Here is a 15626-nt window from a genome sequence, read left to right on the forward strand (position 1 = left end):
TTTATATATTAATCACTCTCACATCCTTATTTACCCATCCTTGCTTTTGAATGAGCCTGTGCTTTGCAGTTGCTATTGTCTTTGTTTGCTATGCTCACAGTTTGAAGTCCACCAACTCTCTGTTAATTTGTCCTTGAGTATGTTAGTAAAAAAAAAAAAAAAAAATTCCTGTTTACATGAAATCTGATGCACTGAACTGCCATTTCCTTAAGTACAAGGAAAATCTCTTACGGACATTTTATGTTTTAACACCTCAGAATGAGGTCAGAGGATAATAGGTTCTCAATAAAGCTGTATAGTATGTACAGAAGCAGTATGTACTTACTACTCATTGAAAACATTTATTCACTATTTACTATTTAGCAGTGTTGGTGTTGAGGAGACAAGACAAGTAAGACAAAACAGACAGTGCTTGCAGGTCAGGGGCAAGTTATCTCTTTAAGTCTCAGTTTCTTCGTCTAGTAAATGAGAGTAGAAAGATTCTTTCATCACAGGGCTATTCTAAGGAGTAAATGAGATAATAGAGAGGTAGATGCAACACTCAACACCATGCTGAAAAGCAGGAAATGCTCAAAAATGTTAATTTTACAGGATTTGATAGTGAACGAGTTATCAGTTATTTCTAGTGGTCTATGCCAGAAACTCTTATAGCGGTTCTTAAATTTGCTTGAGACTCAGAACTCTTTGAAATCTGACACAAGCTATAAAATCTCTCCTAGGGAATGCAGAGGGGTTATATGCTCACATACTCAGCATGATTTGCATGTCTCTCGGACTCAGCCTACTAATTTCTGACTTGGAGTTATTTTAGATATTTCTTCCTATTCCATGATTACATCCTCAAACTTCCCTTGTGAAAGTTTGTCTCATTTCTTATTGAGCTGAGAAGTCCCTCTATCTTTTAGAAAAGAACATAATCTCCTGTGGACATTGACAATAAGCCCAGTCTATTATCTGCCTGCAAGCTACAAAAAACCCCGACTACATTGGCTTTAAAAATATGGGTTTGTTTTTCTCATAAAATGAAAGTCTGGAGGTAAGTGGCTCCTGGCCTTGGCTCAATACTGCAGTGTTAGGGTAAATGTGTCTGTGATTCTCTTGGCCTTTCAATCATGATTTGTGAGTGGCTTCTGCAGATGAGGCTGCCATGACTGCATCCAAAGTAAGAAGGGAAGGAAGAGGGAAGAGCATCTGAGTCAGGAAGATCAATCTTTCTTGGAAAGTCTCAGTGTAATCCTGTTTACATCTCAATGGAGTTGATCGTATCTCATAACTATGATGCACGCTGCCTGCCACAAAGACTAGGACAGCAAGGATTTTTAGTTTGACCCATTCATTACCATCTCAAACAGGTTTTATTTTTTTCTGTGGGTCAGCCATGCCAAGGAAACAGCCTAGTGCAGGTTTCATAAACCCCAAAGGAGTTAGAGAATAATCCCCAAATATGGGCCTCTTTCAACACATTTTTAATAAATGCACATGTTTCATTTCTCTGACTCTAAGGTCCTCATTAAAAACATGAAATGTATGATATCTTTTTGTATTTGTATCCATAAAAATAAAAATGTACCTAATTCTAATTCTCCTAAGGATTGTTTTAATTTCTGTGCCTCTAGGACATGAATTCTCAAGCCCTGTGTTTTAAAATTTACAAGTTTCCCAGAAAAAAACATAACTTATCTCACAAATACCATCGCTTCAAATGAGAATAGGTGCAAAAGATGGACAAGGAGAGGGACGCATGGGGGATGTATCCTAGAGGTGCGAGAGGAAACTAGATGAACCACCTGCGTGGCCTGCTCCCCATGTAGGCACTAGAAGCAACAGCTGTTTTAGGTTGATATATAGTGGAGCACTGACCAACAGGTTGACCGCTTCTGTCAACACAAGTAAGATGGCAACAGCTGCCTGAAGTGTGGTACTGAAGAGTGTGAGGCTGCATCTAGACTCACAGGGAGAGACCCCGGCCATTTTTAAGCAATAGCAAAACAGCTCAGTGCAGGTGGGGTGGAGGCAGGGTTTGTCCTGCAGTGTTTGGACGCAGTGAAGTTAATGTTTAAATGTTTTCTGTCTTGCTAAGATGTCCCTCTGGCTAGAAGAGCAGGCTTCTGATGAGGCTGTTTGTGTCTATACTCCCTACATGTTTCTGGGGTACTGGATTCTTCAGCTCTAAGCTTAAAATAAAGGAGATTTAAAAAGAGAGAGAGAGAACTCACCACCATGTTGTTCCTTGGGTCCCCATATTCCTAAGCAGTCTGCCTTCTTTTCACACCTTTTAGAGTCTTCTCACATTTGTTTTATACCTAATATCCAGGGATTTTAGTCCTACTTAAAGGAAGAGAGGAAAGGGCATCTACTTTATCTTCCTAGAAGGTGTAGTTTCCTGCATTAAATTATCAAACAAAACAAAACAAAACAACTCATAAAGATAGCTTCCCTGGCCAAAACAGCACACCTGGAGATGCTGTGCATCTCTCTCCTAGGCTACATTCAGTCTGGGCATCTGTTCTTTATGAAAGCACCAGCTACCCCAAAACATGGCTTACAGATTGGAGTTCTGTTTTTTTTTTTTTTTTTTTTGATAGCGAGAGAGGGAACATAAACAGGGGGATTGGAAGAGGGAGAAGCAGGCCTCCCACTGAGCAGGGAGCCCCATGTGGGGCTCGATCCCAGGACCCTGGGATTATGACCCGAGCCAAAGGCAGACGTCTAATGACTGAGCCACTCAGGCGCCCCCAGACTGGAGTTCTTAAGCACTTTTCTTCCACTGATTTCATGAGTTGTAAAAAAATACTTCAATTTTTCCAGGTATTTATTTATTATGGAAATCCAAGTGTCTGTACACACTACAGTGAAATTCTCCCTTGTGGTAGGTAGTCAATAAATCTTCAATAAATATTTACATGAATTACTACATTAACGAACCAGAACTAGTGTATATGAACCGACAAATAGATCACAACACTTTTTTTGAAAAATATTGAAGCCACTAATTTTTCCCAAGCCACGAGGAAGAGAATGCTGCTGACTGGGAATTACCTCTCCCCACTACCACTGAAATGATATCAAGAATTAGGGACATGGGGGGACGCCTGGGTGGCTCAGTCGGTTAAGCGGCTGCCTTTGGCTCAGGTCATGATCCCAGGGTCCTGGGATCGAGTCCCACATCGGGCTCCTTGCTCAATGGGATCAGAGCAGAAAAGACAATATACAATTAATGATAAATTCAGGTAGAGGCAGTCAGTAAGGCAAAGCAGAACTAGGCATTCTAGAACCTTCACTATGTTTCTTCAGCACTGTGCTTTTTAAATGTCAAATACAAGGTTACAACTACAGTTGTCAGCGGAGAGGAATTACAGAGCTGCAAAACCACTCACTCAATCTCAATGATTTAGCCCTCTTCCCTCAGGGAAACGTCTAAGTAAACAACACAGAGATAACATTTACCTGACATTTTCTCTTTCTTCACCTTGATTGGTAATTCACCAGTAATTCATGTTCCCTTGGGCACACCTCTTGGGATCAAAATAATTCTCAGAAATCTTGAGAAAGAGAGAAAATGGACAACTTCCCTCCTGCCTCCAGTCTTCATTCAGACTGATCACTAAATGACCTCCCTCTTACCTTGGAAGAAAGATGAAACATGTCAGGAAAGCAAAGGGAACCACTAGCAGATAGTGGTGTCTCAGAGTCCATGAGAGCCAGCTGACAAACTAACATGATTACCTTAACTCACTCTTGCCAATTCTGTCTGATGACAACAAGTGGCCTGCGCCTTATCTGGACAAGAAATCACTTCACTGCCACTTCTTTATAGAGCTCTGGACATGTGAGACTCTCTCAGCACCCACCTTGATTATTCCCATAAGAATGGCAACTTGGCTGCTGAACAAAGTATTCCAGAGAAGCTCTGACAGCAACCACTCGACTCAGGATGAAAACACCATAGTACATGATTCTGCTGGCCCCAGCCCTGGGTCTTCAAACCAGGCCCATCTACTCACAAAACTCAGTGCAGCTGAGTCCTCTTCTCCAGGAGCATCTTGAACTGTGGATCTTCACTTCTGACATTGCTCTGACTCCATTTCATTCCCTACCCTACCCAGTCCACAAAGCTCCTGACTGCTTTGTCTCTTATGTCTGACACCTTTTCATTCACTGATTAATAGCCGACATTGACTTCCTTGCTTTTGACCCCTTTTCCCTATAGGAACTTAAAACTATTCTGTTTCTAGTTCTTTGTGCAACTGACCTTTTGGCAAAAATACCCACCAGCTCAAGTTCTTAAATTCTTGACAAGTGTCAGTGCTCCAGCCAGACTCTCTGACCCCTCTAGGAGGAGTCAAAATATAATTAATAAAAATAATTATCTGAAAAAAGAAGTATCTCCACTATTGTTCAGGCTCTTAAAAATACTGGAAAAACGGGTGCCTGGATGACTCAGTCAGTTAAGCATCAGACTCTTGATTTCGGCTCAGGTCATGATCTTGGGATCATGGGTACCGAGCCCCATGTCGGACTCCAGGCTGGACATGGAGCTTGCTTTAAGATTCTCTCTCCCTCTCCCTCTGCAACCCCCCAACAATAGTGCTCTCTCTCTCACCAAAAAGAAAACTGAAAAAATAGAAAATTACTCAGTATCCCCAAATTTTAAAATTTTGACATTTTATTATTTATTTAATTTTATTTAAATTCAATTAATTAACATATAGTGTATTATTAGTTTCAGAGGTACAGTTCAGTTATTCATCAATTGCATATAACACCCAGTGCTCATTTCAACATGTACCCTCCTTAATGCCCATCACCCAATTACCCAATCCCCCCGCCCACCTCCCCTCCAGCAACCCTCAGTTTCTTTCTCTTTTTTTTAAAGATTTGATTGATTGATGATTGATTGATTTGTCGGAGAGCACAAGCAGGGGGAGTGGCAGGCAGAGGGAGAGGCAAGCTCCCCACTGAGCAAGGAGTCCAACGTGGGACTTGATCTCAGGCTCCTGGGGTCATGACCTGAGCTGAAGGCAGACTCCCAGGACCCTAGGATTATGACCTGAGCCAAAGGCAGACACTTAACCAACTGAGCCACCCAGGTGTTTCCCTCAGTTTGTTTCTTATAGTTAAGAGTCTTTTATGGTTTGTCTCCTTCTCTGATTTCATCTACATTTTGTTATTTTTAATTCCAATTAAAACAATGGAAGAACATAAAAATTTTAAATTCTATTTCTCTACTCATTTCCATTCTACTCCCTTCCTCCCCAAAGGCAACTGCTTTTATTAATTTGGTATGAAATCTTCTACATGTGCATCTGCATATCCATAAATAATGTGTAGAATTACCTTGCATGTTTTTAACAAGATAAATACTATTATACTGCATGTTTTATTTTAAAATGTGATGTTCTCACTCAGCATTGTCTTAGACATCTATCCATCAATCTACTTATCTACCTATGTATTGTTTTCTGATGTATCTATCATCCAGTCATTTTATTTTATTTTATTTTAAAGATTTTATTTATTTATTTGAGAGAGAGAGAATGAGAGAGCACATGAGAGGGGGGAGGGTCAGAGGGAGAAGCAGGCTCCCCGCCGAGCAGGGAGCCCGATGCAGGACTCGATCCAGGGACTCCAGGATCATGACCTGAGCCGAAGGCAGTCGCTTAACCAACTGAGCCACCCAGGCGCCCTCATTCAGTCATTTTAAAGCAATGAACAATATTCTACCATATGAACAAGTAATATGCTACACATTTAATTCCCTCTTGAGGGACATTTAAGATGTTTTCAAAATTTGCTCTTACAAACAATGCTTCAGTAGACATTATAGCACTCTTCTATAATTATGGTCCATATGTGCAGGTTTCTCTAGGGCAGTGTTTATCGGACTGTGTTAAACCCATTAGAGTGTTTACCAAGTCAATTTCCTATATCAAGACTATCATTCTAAAAAATAACAAAATAGATTAAGACAGAGTGAAATAATAGAATAGAATAGAATAGAATAGAATAGAATAGAATAGAATAGAATAGAATAGAATACCAGGATTCATAACACATAATGTTGTAGCTGGTCCATACAGATGACCATCAACAATTCCTCCTGGCCCAGTATATTTATGCCTTCTCCCCATACAGAGATGGCATTTATTTCCTTTCTCCTTAACATGGCCAGGCGTTATGACTTGCTTTAGCCAATAAAATGGGATGAAGTATGTTTTCCAAGTTCTGAAGGCTGGCTTTGAAGAGGTCTGGCATATTTTTCTTTTGTTCTCAGAGACCTGAGCTACCATGTGAAGAAATCCATTTATCCTACATGAAGAGAGAGAGGCCAAGCTAGTTCAGCCATTCTGACTGAGGTGATGCACATGGAACCAAAGCCAACGTTGATCAGATAGCTCCCTAATCGCCAGGTGATGCTTCTTTATGAATGACCTGGGAGACCAAAAAATGACCTTCCCAGTAGGGTCCAGGCTAGAATACAGAATCATGAGCAAATAAATGTGGGGTGTTTTTTTTGTTGTTGTTTTAATATGCTCAATTTTAGGTCAATTGTATTAGTTCTTGTACATAATAAAGGTAAGAATATTGTAATACTCAGTATGGGCCATGTAAGCTGAAGGATCAAAACCTCCAAAGTCTTAGTGGTTGGTAAAATCAAAGACTTATTTATTAGTCAGTCTGTATGTCCATTTTGGGTTGGTTGAAGGCTCTGTTCTACATCTCCTTACTCGAGGACACAGGCTGAGTAAGCAAGCAACATCTCAAAAGTTTCTAGTTGCCATGGTGGGGAAAAAAATATAGAAAATCTTGCAGACAATTAAAGCTTTAACACGAAAGTGATACACATTACTTCTGCTCACAGTTCACTGGCCAAAACTCGTCATATGATTCACACAGGCTCAATGGGACAAAGAATCGTGAACAGAGAGCCCTTATTTAAAGATCATGTAGCAAGAAGGTAGGGAGCTAGTAATATTTGGTGAACTACATTACATCTGTGTGTTTATGTCTTTGTCTAATGCAACATGGATTTTTTTTTTTTTTTTACTGTGTGTTGTGATTTCAAGAAAAAGTTTGAAAAGAAAAATAGATCTAATGTGTATTTCTCAGAATGAGATTACTAGGTCATAGAGCAGGTACATTTTCAACTTTCCTATGTTTTATAAAAATGTCTTCCAAAGTGGTTGTACAAATTTATACTCTAGAGTTTTGCAAAGCAAAACATACCTAACAGTGCTCTCTGAGAATTCTCATTCCCTCATATTCATACCAAAATTTAGTATTGTAAATCTAGTAATTTAGTTAAATTTTTAATTCAGGTAATTTGACTACTTTAAGATATTCTGTTTTTCTTTTTATTTCTTATTTCTTTTTTTTTAAATTTAAATTCAATTAGCCAACACATAGTACATCATTAGCCTCAGTTGTAGTGTTTTTATTTCTCTATCTTTAATTATTAGAGAGTCCTTAATTAGTAATTGGTGAGGTCGTATATCACTTCCTGTGTTTTTGGCTATTCTGGTTCATTTTCTGTGATTTGTCTGTTTATATCCTCTGCTTATTTTATACTGGATTGTTTGTCTTTTTCTTATTGGACTTTTTTATATGTTCTGGATACTAATCTTTTGTCAGTAACATCCTTCTTTTTCTCCCCCCTATTCTCAGCAGAGTTAACTGTCTCAGTCTTTTCCTTTATGATTTGTGCTTTTTTCTTATCTAAAAAAAATCATTTCTGACTCTGAATTTAAAAAGATGTTTCCTAGAACTTAATTTGATTTTTCTCCACATGAAAATATTGTCCCTTACCCATTTATAGACTAATCATTCTTCTTCCACCAACACATAATGCTTTCTGTAACTTATACCAAGCTTCCATACATACACGTACTATGTTTCTGGCACACCGAGGAGGGAGACATTGGGTGCAGCCTTCTACTGGAGAAGGCAGAAGAGAAAACTTTTAAATCAATAATAATACTGGCTCTAACTTATTCTTCTTCTATTTTTATCATGCGTAAGCAATTCTAACCAAGGTCAGTCACAAAATACTCCAAACTGCCAGGGTGAGCTGCTCCCCTGCTCTCCTCCCCCATCTTGCTATCTATGCACTGCTCTATTCCATACTATTGATAAATTTGTGCATCAGATCTAAAATTTGAAGTTGCGCATCAAATTTAAAATTTGTGCATCAAGTTTCTGCATATGAACAAATATGCCATACTGTTTAAATTCTAAGATGTGTCATAAGCATTGATAACTGATAGGGCAAATTTCCCTTTCTTCTTTTTTTTTTTTGAATAAGTCTTGTTCTTGACCTCTTCCTCATCCATATTGATTTTGGCATCAGATTATCTAATTCCACAAAACCAAACCTGTTGATGTGTTAATTGCATTGCATTGAACTCATAGATCAATTTTAGGAGAATTGTCATCTTCTAACATTTGAGTATTTTTATCCATGTATATTATTAATCTTTTCATTTTGTTCTATCTTCTTTAATACTCTCAGTACTGTTTTGCAACTTTCTCCAAAATAAGTCCATGCATCCTTGTTAGATGAATTTCTTCACACCATGGATTTTTGGTTGTTGTTACAAATGGGATTTTTCCTACTATAAATTGGTTACTTCTGGTGTGTAGGACTGTCAATGATTTTTGTATAATGAGATTATACCAGGAACAAGCTGAATTCTGTATTGCTACAGTTTGCCTATGAATTCCACTACATCTCTTCCTTTTGGTTCTGTATTTTTATTTCCCTTGTCTAACAGCAATCCATAGTAGAGGTAATAATGACAGGCCACATTCTGATTTTAAAGAGAATGCTTCTTAAATTTCATCACTGAATATGATCCTTGCTCTAAGTTATAGTAAATATCTATTATGAAATATTTTTCCTTCTTATCCAGTTGATTGAGTTTTTAATCATTAATAGATGTTGAATTGATATTTTTATATGTAGTAAGATGATAAGATGTTAAAATAGAAAATTAAAATAACAGATTTTCTAATATTAAACAATTCTGGCATTCCTTGTGTAAATCCAATATAGTTATGGTGTATTTTGGTATATTTTTACTGATTCTTTTGCAGGACTTCCCATCTATATTTGTTAAGTGAGATTGATCTGTATTTTTCCTACTTTCACTCTAATTGTTGGGTTTTGCTCTGAAGGTTTTATGAGCCTGATAAAATATGAGCAATGTTCTCACTTTTTCTAGTCTCTGGAATTATTTGTATTACATTGAAATTAATTGGAGCTTAAAAATTGGGTAGAAAACTTCTTTATCCAGGTGTAATTCTGAAGTATGTTTTTTAAAATCTCCCAATGTATACTTTTGTGTTATTTTTTATTTTTGATTTATAACTTAATTGCTTTAATGTCAGAAAATAAAAGTGTTAACTAGCAATTTTTAATACTTGTTGAGCCTTGCTTTATGGCATAGACCAAGGATGGCATGATTATATAATTTTCCATTATACTTGAGAAAAATGTGTAAAATGTTCTTGGGTGAACTGTTTTATGCATATTTTTTTGATTCTTTTGAATTTTCCTTACTCTTATTAATGATTTTATCTACTTGATCTATCAATCATTGAGAGAGGTATATATAGAAATCTCCCATTATGGTGGTAGATTTGTCATTTTCTCTCAAGTTTTTTCTTTATATATTTTAAAATTATGTTATTTCACATATATAATTTAAAAATGATGTGGCTTCATAGTGATAAATACTTAGGAATTAATTTTGCCTTAAAGGCTATTGTCTGTATATTAATTAAGCTATATCATCTTTCTTTTGGTTAGTATGATTTAAACTATTATGGTCTGCCTCCTGTCTAGGCTCATCAGTAAGGCTAATTAACCCAATAAAACATATAAATATGATTCTATAAAGATAATAAAACTTTATGAGCCTCAGTTGCCTCACTTATGTAATGGATGTTTTAATTGTAATGATCTCTAATTTCCTTTACAACTCTGACATTCTATGATCTTCTACCTTTTCTTCCTAGATTTGTACTGTGCCAAAGTCCTCCATTTACTCTACTTGCATTTGACTAGCTATGAAATAATGTAAATGCCCAGATATTTCAGGTAATTCTATCTTGCCAAGTGGAAAGAGAGATTAGAAGTCCATGCTATTCTTTAGAAATTAGAAAACAAACAAACCCAGTTATTTTTACAACCATGGCTTTCATCGTAGTCATGCAAACAAAATGTCCAAGTTGAAATCTGTCTTGGATTTTGGTCTGTTCTACAAAATCTTTGGATCATTAATGGCTAAGTAGAAACAGAGAGAAGAAAGTTCAATGTGAGGGAAACAAGGGCAGAGATGATGCCTTTATCTCAGCAGGAGAAGGCAATTTACAATAATTTGTACACCATTACCTGTATTCTTGCCAAATACATTTCATTCAAAGGCTGCTGGCCAGCAGGCTTATCATCAAATATGACATAATTCAATAAATAAATATTAATGCTCTATGTCTAGCACTAAGAGTAGTAAGAATTTAAAGCCAGAAAGATATTAGGAGTCATCAGTTCCAGACTTTTCATTTTAGAAGAAAGAGCAATTTGCCATATTGTTTGTTTTTAACATAGTATGCTTCTGATTTTCATGTATTGATCATCAATTTCTTTTACCTAGAACCTGCCAGAGAAGTCCTACCTTAGGCCTATGTAGATGTATAACCTCCTTTCTCTACTTAAGCCAAATTGTATATTTTCTATTATAAGAACTTATTTTTGTTTACTCTTCACAATTTTTCCTACTGTCTCCTTACATACATTTTTTTAAAGTTTTCATTTATTTATTTGAGGGAGAAAGTGAGTGAGAGAGAGAGAGCACAAGCCAGGGAGAGAGGCAGAAGGAGAGAGAGAAGCAGACTCCCTGCTGATCAGGGAGCCTGGCATGGGGCTCAATCTCAGGACCCTGAGATCATGACCTGAGCTGAAGGCAGATGGTTAACTGACTGAGCCACCCAAGCACCCCCCCTTACATACATTTTAAGAAAGTTTTAAAAACTGTATTGAGACACTACAAATACTTTGATTCAAAGATTTTGAAAATTATTTTTGATATCATCTTGAAAATGTTTCTTCTTAATTCAACTGTTTTCCTCTTCCTGGGGCTGATAGATGTTGGATTTTTGTTCCTTATCATTGACATAAATGATTATGACTTAAGACTTTTCATATTATAAATTCATGTTGACCTACTCTAGTTGGATTGCCTCCAAAATATCTCTTTAAGACCTTGTCAGCTCAAGGATTTGAGGGGTACATATTATTGGCATTGAGTTCTATGACTTTCTGTACTCATTCTTAATCGTTTAAAATATGATTGGGGAGTAGGAGACCTGGATTTCGTCTGGTCTCAGGAATTCAGCTGGATAGGGATCAAACCATTCTGAACACCTACAAACTCAACAGGAGATCGAAGAAAAGAAGAGCAACAACTCTCTCATCAGAAAAGCGACCACTTTCTGGAAGGGACCCAACAAGCGGCAGATCCGGGGAGACTCACCTTCCTCCCCCGGGAGGAGCCGCGCGGGAGTGCGCCGCAGGGATCTGCTGGGTTTGGAGACTCCACCCGGGGTCGGGTGCCAGAGATAGAAACGCGCGGTCACAGGCCGGGTGAGCACGGAGTGCGGCTGGAGACCGGGGCGACGGGAGTGACTGACGGCTTTTCTCTGGGGGCTCACTGAGAAGCGGGGCCCCGAGTTCTCGGCTCCTCCGCGGCGGAGATTGGGAGGCCGCCATTTTCACTCTCCGCCTCCAAAGCTGTACGGAGAGCTCGCAGGGAACAAAAGCCCCGGAGAGCAAACCTGAGCAGATTACTTAGCCGGGAGGGGGCAGGGGCGGGGCAATTCCGCCTCCGGCAGAGACATTTGGAAACCACGGCAACAGGCCCCTCCCCAGAAGATCAGCGAGAACAGCCGGCCAAGACCAAGTTTACCCATCAATGAGAACGGCAGAACTCCAGCTCTAGGGGACTACTGCACATAGAATTCATGGCTTTTTTACCATGATTCTGTAGTCTTTCAAAGTTAATTTTTTTTAACTGTCTTTTTTTCTTTTTTTTTTGTTTTTGAATTTTTCTTTTTCCCTTTTTCAACCAACATCTTATCAATCCCTTTTTTAAAAAAAAAAATTTTTATTTTTCATTTTTAGAGTCATATTCTATCCCTTCATAGTAGTTACCCGTATTTTTGGCTTATATATATAAGTTGTTCTCTCTTTAAAATTTTGAGATAGTTTCTTCTAACAGATCAAAATATACCCTAAATCTCTAGTATATGGTGTTTTCTATTCCCCTGCCTGATCACATCCTCTCCCTTTGTTTTTTCTTTTTTTAAATCCTCTTCTTTCTTTTTTCAAACAATTTCTTATCAATTCCTTTTATAAAATTTTTTAAAATTTCCATCTTTACAGTCATATTCCATCCCTTCATCATATCAACCCTTATTTTTGTACATATATAAGTTTTTCTTTCTTTAAAATATTGGGAGGCACTTTCTTCTAAAAGCCCAAATTCCACCCCAAATCTAGTGTGTGGCACTGATCTATATACCAGCCTGATCATATTTGATCACATTCTGGTTTTTTTGTTGTTGTTTTGTTTTGTTTGTTTTTGTTTTTATCTTTATCTTTTTCTTTTTTTTTCTTTTTCTTTTTTGTCTCTTTCCCTTTCTTTTCCCACTGCTTCAGGTTTTTTCTGATTTGTTTAGAGTATATTTTCTGGGGACGTTGTTACTCTGCTAGCATTTTGTTCTCTCATTAATCTATTCTCCTCTGCACAAAATGACAAGACGGAAAAAATCACCTCAACAAAAAGAACAAGAGGTAGTACCGACTGCCAGGGACCTACTCAATACGGACATTGGTACGATGTCAGATCTAGAGTTCAGAATCATCACTTTAAAGATACTAGCTGGGCTTGAAAAAAATATGGAAGTTATTAGAGAAACCCTTTCTGGAGAAGTAAAAGAACTAAAATCCAACCAAGTAGAAATCAAAAAGGCTATTAATGAGGTGCAATAAAAAATGGGGGTGCTAACTGCTAGAATAAATGAGGCAGAAGAGAGAATCAGTAATATAGAAGATGAAATGATGGAAAATAAAGAAGCTGAGAAAAAGAGAGAGAAACAACTACTGGATCACGAGGGCAGAATTCGAGAGATAAGCGATACCATAAGACGAAACAACATTAGAATAATTGGGATCCCAGAAGAAGAAGAAAGAGAGAGAGGGGCAGAAGGTATAATGGAGCAAATTATAACAGAGAACTTCCCTAATCTGGGGAAGGAAACAGGCATGAAAATCCAGGAAACACAGAGAACCCCTCTCAAAATCAATAAAAATAGGTCAACACCCCGACATCTAATAGTAAAACTTACGAGTCTCATAGACAAAGAGAAAATCCTGAAAGCAGCTCGGGAGAAGAGATATGTAACCTACAAGGGTAGAAACATTAGATTGGCAACAGACCTATCCACAGAGACCTGGCAGGCCAGAAAGGACTGGCAGGATAGATTCAGAGCACTAAATGAGAAAAATATGCAGCCAAGAATACTCTATCCAGCTAGGCTGTCATTGAAAATTGAAGGAGAGATAAAAAGCTTCCAGGACAAACAAAAACTAAAGGAATTTGCAAACACAAAACCAGCCCTACAGGAAATCTTGAAAGGGGTCCTCTAAGCAAAGAGAGAGCCTAAAAGCAACATAGACCAGAAAGGAACACAGACAATATACGGTAACTGTCACCTTACAGGCAATACAATGGCACTAAATTCCTATCTTTCAATAGTTACCCTGAATGTAAATGGGCTCAATGCCCCAATCAAAAGACACAGGCTATCAGACTGGATTAAAAAACAAGACCCATCGATATGCTGTCTGCAAGAGACTCATTTTAGAACCAAAGACAGCCCCAGATTGAAAGTGAGGGGGTGGAAAACCATTTACCATGCTAATGGACACCAAAAGAAAGCTGGGGTGGCAATCCTTATATCAGACAAATTAGATTTTAAACCAAAGACTGTAATAAGAGATGAGGAAGGACATTATATCCTACTTAAGGGATCTATCCAACAAGAAGATCTAACAATTGTAAATATCTATGCCCCTAACATGGGAGCAGCCAATTATATAAGCCAATTAATAACAAAAGCAAAGAAACACATTGACAACAATACAATAATAGTGGGGGACTTTAACACCCCCCTCACTGAAATGGACAGATCATCTAAGCAAAAGATCAACAAGGAAATAAAGACTTTAAATGACACACTGGACCAAATGGACTTTACAGACATATTCAGAACATTCCACCCCAAAGCAACAGAATACACATTCTTCTCTAGTGCCCATGGAACATTCTCCAGAATAGATCACATCCTAGGTCATAAATCAGGTCTCAACCAGTACCAAAAGATTGGAATCATTCCCTGCCTATTTTCAGACCACAATGCTTTGAAACTAGAGCTCAATCACAAGACAAAAGTCAGAAAGAACTCAAATACATGGAGGCTAAAGAGCATCCTACTGAAGAACGAATGGGTCAACCAGGAAATTAAAGAAGAATTTAAAAAATACATGGAAACCAATGAAAATGAAAACACAACTATTCAAAATCTTTGGGATGCAGCAAAGGCAGTCCTAAGAGGAAAGTATATAGCAATACAAGCCTTTCTCAAGAAGCAAGAAAGGTCTCAAGTACACAACCTAACCCTACACCGAAAGGAGCTGGAGAAAGAACAGCAAATAAAGCCTAAACCCAGCAGGAGAAGAGAAATAATAAAGATCAGAGCAGAAATCAATGGAATAGAAACTAAAAGAACAGTAGAACAGATCAACGAAACTAGGAGCTGGTTCTTTGAAAGAATTAACAAGATTGATAAACCCCTGGCCAGACTTATCAAAAAGGGAAGAGAAATGACCCACATCAACAAAATCATGAATGAAAGAGGAGAGATCACAACCAACACCAAAGAAATACAAACAATTTTAAGAACATATTATGAGCAACTCTATGCCAGCAAGTTAAATAACCTGGAAGAAATGGATGCATTCCTAGAGATGTACCAACTACCAAAACTGAACCAGGATGAAATAGAAAACCTGAACAGACCTATAACCACTAAGGAAATTGAAGCAGTCATCAAAAATCTCCCAAAAAACAAAAGCCCAGGGCCAGATGGCTTCCCAGGGGAATTCTACCAAACATTTCAAGAAGAATTAATACCTATTCTTCTGAAACTGTTCCAAAAAATAGAAATGGAAGGAAAACTTCCCAACTCATTTTATGAGGCCAGCATTACCTTGATCCCAAAACCAGACAAAGACCCCATCAAAAAGGAGAATGACAGACCAATATCCCTGATGAACATGGATGCAAAAATTCTCACCAAAATACTAGCCAATAGGATCCAACAGTACATTAAAAGGATTATTCACCATGACCAAGTGGGATTTATCCCTGGGCTGCAAGGTTGGTTCAACATCCGCAAATCAATCAATGTGATACAATACATTATCAAAAGAAAGAACAGGAATCATATGATCCTCTCAATAGATGCAGAAAAAGCATTTGACAAAGTACAGCATCCTTTCTTGATCA

This window comes from Neomonachus schauinslandi, chromosome 11 (assembly GCF_002201575.2).
Source record: "Neomonachus schauinslandi chromosome 11, ASM220157v2, whole genome shotgun sequence".
Lineage (NCBI taxonomy): Eukaryota > Metazoa > Chordata > Mammalia > Carnivora > Phocidae > Neomonachus > Neomonachus schauinslandi.